We start from the raw sequence: 7,984 nt of genomic DNA on the forward strand, positions 1-7,984 counted from the left end.
TTTAACCTTTTAACCTAACGTAAAGTAAAACGTAAACTAACTTACGTTTAGTTTAGTTAAGTAAGTATAAGTATATAACTAGTAAGTAGTATATATATATATATATATATATATATATATATATATATATATATATATATATATATATTTCAGTAAATATATAATTAATTCTTAACCCGGAAAAAAATGTTTCATATATTAATTATATATAATTAATAATATATCATATAAAATAATAATATACCATATAAAAAATTGACACATTTTATATACAATTAGATATTATATAAAATATGTCCCTATATATAACATTTTTGAGAATCGTTATGCAAATTACAAAAATAAGTATGATTATAGCATCTGGACATAATTTACATAAAGTTTGTATTACGTACTTAATATTATTAATATTATACATACATTTATTTATGATAAAATTAATTACAATATTAACGCGTATATTGTAATTTATTAATATATTAATAATTATTGTACGTGTATAGAATTTTACAAAAAAGTTTAATTTCAGGATAGCTAAAAATTTAATTGAATATATAAATATGAAATACATAAAATTTGAAATTAATTGGCTTATTTTCATATTTGATAATTGAAACAAGATAATTTGTAATTGATAATTAAATAAAATTTAAAATTAATTAAAAATTTTATTCAATTTTTAATCCTTTATTTCCAATTATCATGACATCTACAGTCCTACCTATCTATACTTATCATCCTACCTATCATCCATATTTTTTACCGTCCTACATACCCACTCATACTCATTTATTCGTACCTATTCGCGGATACCTATCTTTATTCGTGTATTCCTATCTACATTACTTCATACATGTGCAATAACATCACGAATATAATACGTCAATGACTGCGTTCAGAGAAACTTTTCGACTGTTGTAAAATTCTTCAATACGATTGGTTCTTGCTTTTATGGCTCCTTATGGATTTAAATATATAAACCAATCACATGGAAGAATTATACAACAGTTGCAAAGCTGCTTTCTTTGCTGAGCGCAGCCAATGCTTAATCGTATCCTATTGTAAACTAATAAACTTAATGGGATAACTAATCGCGATCATATACTAATAATAAGCAATAAGCAATATAATTGAAACAGGCTCTTTCTTAAAAATACAAAAAAATTAACAAATAACAGGGCTAATGAAAGTCAGCGCGAATAATTAAGTGCAAGTTTTGTAGATGTTTTTTATCAAACTTTCGCTTGATCATCCGCGCTGTCTCTCATTAGCCCTGTTGTTTATTGGATACCAATAAACATAACATATTGAAATATGTCAATTTTCTTTTGAATTTTAAATAACTCTCAAAAAATAATAAGAACTCGCAATTTGCGAGCAAATTATCCTCGCAAATTATCGAATATTCAGTTTACATTTTACAAATTTAATTGGTGTCACCAACCTACCTCTCAATGAGAGGAATGTCTAAAATCGATATGCATAAGACAACTTTAAGATATCTTTAAGAATTCTTTAAGAAACCTTTAAGATATTTTATAAAGAATTCTGAAAGATATAAAATTGTCTTTTGCGTCGATTTTAGACATTTTGCTCACTGGGCGCGGCATTTCTCAAACTCGCTTGCAACAAATAACATGCTAAAATGCAAATAAAATAACTATTTCATAACTATTTTATTTCGAAAAAATTGCCACTCACCAATCCGATGCGCAACAGTGGAGTTATATCTGCAACATCGCTACGATGGTTCTGTAACAAATAAATTAAAATTAAAATTAAAACAGAGTAAAGAAATAATTTTTAAAAAATAACTGCTATATAAACGCATGCAGTTTGCTGAAAAATAATTATGCAGTTTTAAAAATATAATTTTTATAAGCATCGAATTTTGTACCCATTATTTAATTACTTAAATATAAAACATTTATATATTCTCTAAAATAATTATATATATTTTCTAAAATAATTAGAGGAAAATCGCCGATATCGACATAGGTCTCTTAAAGTGACACCCTCTTGTTTCTCAGAAACTAACTATTACACTTTATTAATATTAATACAATCATGATCTATTTAGCTAATTAAAGAACTACAAAACACATAATCCATATATTTGTGACTTACTTCTACATCAAATCAACTAAAAACGAATTCTACGATTGTGAAAATAAAATTCTTACGATTTTCTTTTATAAATTGCTTCATAAGTCATATATTTAAAATATAATTACATATAAACATTTCGGTCAAGTCGTTACTATCGTCAGTACAATTAAGAGAATGCAAATGTTAAAAAAATATAATTTAGCACATTATATATATAGGATGTCGCAGTACAAAATTCCAAAAATTAATCCTGTCTTCGTAATTTCTTTTGCAGTGAAATTAAGAATTTATTCTTGATATTTATAACTTGTATGTTAAAATACAGGTCACTCTGATTACTTGAAATTTCGTACAGAACAGAGAGTCTTATCATATATATTATATATATATTTATATATAATATTTTTTATAATATTTTATTTTATATTATATATTATATTTTTATATAATATTTTTCCATCTACAGATTACGTTAATATTCTTCTAACAAATTAGCATCGCATTATTGTATTATATTGATAGTTGTGAAAACACGGAATCTGGTAATCCTATTTTAACATACAAGTTATCAAGAATAAGAAATTCTTAATTCACTGTAAAATTCACTGTAAAAAAGATTATAAAGGCAGGATTAATTTTTGGAATTTTGTACTGCAACGTTCTATATATACACAATGTGCTAAATTATATTTTTTAATATTTGCATTCTCTTGATTGTGCTGATGATAATTACAATTTGGCCGAAACATTTACAATGTTGTAATTTTATTTTAAATATATGACTTGTGCGAATAATTACTTGCATTTCTTTCTTATTTTTGTTTTAGAATATATATAATTATTATTTTAGAGAATATATATAGTTTTCTAAAAATTTTATACAAATCTATTTTCGCTAAGATCTTTAAAAAATATATAGAATTATTTTATATAATTATTTTATAGAATATAGAATTATTTAAATTATTTCATTTAACAATGATTTAAAAATAATCATTTTTTAATCATCAAATAAAATGATTTAAAAACAAGCGAAAAGATTAATTTTACATAAATAAAAAATAATATTTACCGCCAGGTTGCTCCACTGGTGCCCGATGTCTCTCCCAGACCTCCACCTCCTCTCAGAATATGCACAGGACACTCGCGTAAAACACTCGCGAATACACTGTAATCGCGCGCGGACTATAACTTGAGTCCGATAACTTGAATGGCACTCCCGATCCGCGCGATACGACGAACCGGCTGCGGTTCGTTCATTTTCTAGTAAATCGAGGGTACGTTAGCTTCCCTTTGGATTTTTATACGAAGAGAACGATTTTACTCAATATCTAAAAATTTATATACATTCAGATATATATAGATATATACATATCCGAAAATTTTTAGATACTTGAGAAAAATCATTCTTTTTGTGTAAATATCCTCTGGGTACTCAGCTCCCTCACCACGTGCACCATGTGTATGAGAGGGAAAATAATCTGAAAAATATAATATATAGCTATTATCTATATTACTATCTATATTACTATGCAATCGGTTAACTTTTAGAAACGAAAACATACATCAAACACATGCAATTCGTTATCAATGCGAAATAAAGTCAGAGATGATAAAAGGGCTGAATCTTTTATTTATACATACACATAGATGATGTCTGTAAGATATGCTTAGAGTCAATAAAACAAGCTAGAGATTAATAAAAAAGATAAATATTTCTTTTATTAATGATAAATCATTCCAAAATTAATATTAATTTTTTAACGGATTTTGTAATGAAAGATGCACAAAAACAAAAAATTAATTAAATTATTAAACTGTTAATTGTGAAAGGAGGAATTGCGAGTTTTTTGCATGAGAATATTCATATTGCTTTTTTATCGTGTTAGATTAGACATTCATACAGACAAATAACCGTGTCGTGTGCCGTTCTTTTTCACATTTCCTTTTGAAAAGTACAATCGCGAAAAATACTAGATATAATACAAAACTTGATTTTATAAATATTCACATGATACGATTACTAGTACGATTAATTATTCATAAATTTTCATATTTAGCATTTTTCGCGATTATGTTTCAGAAAAGAAGAGCGGCATGCAACACGGCTATCTGCCTGTACAAGCTTCGGTAAAGGAATGACCGCACGGTAACTACGCATAAATATGACGCGCCGCTCCGTGCCACCCCGTGCCATCCCCACTTCAAGGTCGCGCGCCGATCACCTAACTGTCGAAATATTATTACTGCGTAGTTAATGCATATCATTACAAAATCAATCAAATAATCTACTCGTTACGTTTTAATATTCTTTGATGAATGTTACATGATGCTTTATTATACGATTTACATTTAATTTCTTGAATTCGATTATTCATCTTATCTATTATCATCTTATCATATATATCTTAGGCTGGTATTCATAGTCAGAGCTTATATTCAAGACCGTCTTAAGTACAATTTTAAGAAATCACGAATCAGAGGTCCGTATTAGTCTCTTAAGACATTACTTAAGACAGTCTTGAAATAAGAACGATTATGAATACCATCCTTGGATGTCTCTAATTTGTATATCTATAAATGTATAAAATCTATTTATATTCATTATTATATTTAGTCCAATCCGAATTGTTTTATAATTTAAAAAATGTTTACATTCTTTATTTAAAAAATGTAACTTATTATTAATGTTTATTTAAATGTAAATCATTAAAGAGAATAATAAAGATTGAGATATAACTCTTAATACACACCTTAGTTTTGAGTAACATTACTATTTGGGCAGCCTTACGTAATTAAGCATCAATTCGCGTTCGTGAATATCTAATTTTCGTAGATTAATGCGCGACGCCCAGAGCGAATACGCCACACGTCCGTCTCCCCCAGCGATTGCCGAGCGAATGCCGAAGTGATGACGTAGTCGACCACCGCACCGCGCGACACGCTCCCCCCTCCCCCCTCGCTTATTATCGCGCGACCCTTTGCATCGCTTTTCACCGGGCGCCTTTCAAATATCCAATTATTGCGTATTAAAAATATTTAACGTTTATTCAATTATTTTACATGATTTTGACAAATGGATATCACCATTTGCAGTAATAGTAGTGTCTTAAATTAATTTATTATCTGAAAAATTAAATAATGATTAACAAGATGTTAGTATTTTTATCCACAAAGCTGTATTTAGCAAATTGTACGATATTAAGAAAATTTATATATAGAACATATATAGAATATTTTATCAACTTTTATTGAAGTATAAATCATTAAAAGAATTATGAAAATTGAGACATAATGTGGAATATCAAAAATACCTCACGCGAATAATTATTAATTCGTTTAAAAAATGCATGCAAGTAATATAGGATTGTACCCGAAATGCCACAAAATAAAACGCGAAATGTACGGCAATACCCATTTGTTAAAATCATGTAAAATACGAATAATTGAATAAACCGTTGAATATTTTTAATGCGCAATAATTGGGTATTTGAACGGCGTCCGGTGAAAAGCGATGGGAAGGGTCACGCGGCGACAAGCGTGGGGGAGAGGGGAGCGTGTCGCGCGGCGCAGTGATCGACTACGTCATCACTTCGGCATTCGCTCGGCAATTGTTGAGGGAGACAGATGTGTGGCGTGGTCGCTCTGGATGTCGCGCATTAATCTACGAAAATTAGATATTCACGACCACGAATTGATAATTAATTACGTAAGGATGCCCAAATAGTAATTGTTATTCAAAATTAAGGTGTGTACTTAAAGTTATATCGCAATCTTTATTACTCTCTTTAATGATTTACATTTAAATAAAGATTAATAATAAATTATACATTCTTTAAATAAAGATAAAACGTTTTTAAAATTATAAAACAATTTGAATTAAATATGAATATAAATAGAATAATGAATATAAACAGAATTTATATTACACAGATATATAAATTTTTACAGATATATAAATTAGAGCGTTCCAAGAACGGTATTCATAGTCCGTTTTTATTTCAAGACTGTCTTAAGTAATGTCTTAAGTAATGTCTTAAGAGACTAATACGGATTCGTGATTTCTTAAAATTGTACTTAAAACGGTCTTGAATATAAGCTCTGACTGAATAAATGAATACCGACCTAAGATATAGCTGAGTTGTAACGAATTCAAGAAATTAAATGTATAATAAAGTATCGTGTAATATTCATCGAAGAATATTAAAATGTAACGAGTAGATTATTTTATTGATTTTGTAATATACGTTAACTACGCAGTAATATTTCGACAGTTAGATGATCGGCGCGCGACCTTGAAGTCGGGACGGCACGGGGTGGCACGGAGCGGCGCGTCATATTTATGCGTAGTTACCGTGCGGTCATTCCCTTACCGAAGCTCGTATAGGCAGGGAGCCGTGTCGCGTGCCATTCTTCTTTACATTCCTTTCTGAAACATAATCGCGAAAAATGTTAAATATAATACGAAACTTTATGAATAATTAATCAAACTAGCAATCGTATCATGTGAATATTTATAAAATCAAGTTTCGTATTATATCTTTTATAGCATTTTTCGCGATTGTACTTTTCAAAAAGAAATGTGAAAAAGAACGGCACACGACACAGTTATTTGTCTGTATGAATGGTCTAATCTAACACAATAAAAAAGCAATGTTAATATGAATATTCTCATGCAAAATAGTCGCAATTCCTCCTTTCACAATTAACAGTTTAATAATTTAATTACTTTTTTTGTTTTTGTGCATCTTTCGTTACAAAATTCGTTAAAAAATTAATTTTGGAATGATTTATCATTAAAAGAAATATCATAAAAGAAATATTTATCTTTTTTATTAATCTCTAGCTTATTTTATTGACTCTAATCATATCTTACAGACATCATCTATGTGTATATATAAATAAAAGATTCAGCCCTTTTATCATCTCTGACTTTATTTCGCAATGATAACGAATTGCATGTGTTTGAAGTATGTTTTCGTTTCTAAAAGTTAACCGATTGCATAGTAATATAGATAGTAATATAAATAATAGCTATATATTATATTTTTCAGATTATTTTCCCTCTCATACACATGGTGCACGTGGTAAGGGAGCTGAATACCCAGAGGATATTTACACAAAAAGAATGATTTTTCTCAAGTATCTAAAAATTTTCGGATATGTATATATCTATATATATCTGAATGTATATAAATTTTTAGATATTGAGTAAAATCGTTCTCTTCGTGTAAAAATCCAAGGGGAAGCTAACGTACCCTCGTCGCTGATTTACTAGAAAATGAACGAACCGCAGCCGGTTCGTCGCGTCGCGCGTTTCGGAAGTGCCGTTCAAGTTATCGGACTCAAATTATAATCCGCGCGCGATTACAGTGTATTCGCGAGTGTTTTAAGCGAGTGTCCCGTGCATATTCTGAGAGGAGGTGGAGGTCTGGGAGAGACATCGAATATCGGTGGAGCAACCTGGCGGTAAATATTATTTTTTATTTGTGTAAAATTAACTTTTTTTCGCTTATTTTTAAATCATTTTATTTTCCAATGATTAAAAAATGATTATTTTTAAATCATTGTTAAATGAAATGATTTAAATAATTCTATATTCTATATTCTATAAAATAATTGTATAAAATAATGCTATAAAATAATTATATATTTTTTTTAAAGAAGATCTTAGCGAAAATAAATTTGTATAATTTTTAGATAAAATAACTGTACATATTCTCTAAAATAATAATTATATATATAATTATATATATAATTCTAAAACAAAAATAAGCAAGTTATTATTCGCACAAGTATATATTTAAAATAAAATTACATGTAAACGTTTCGGCCACATTGTAACTATTATCAGCACAATCAAGAGAATGCAAAT

Source organism: Atta cephalotes (genome assembly GCF_000143395.1).
Source record: "Atta cephalotes unplaced genomic scaffold scaffold00049, whole genome shotgun sequence".
NCBI classification, from domain to species: Eukaryota; Metazoa; Arthropoda; class Insecta; order Hymenoptera; family Formicidae; genus Atta; species Atta cephalotes.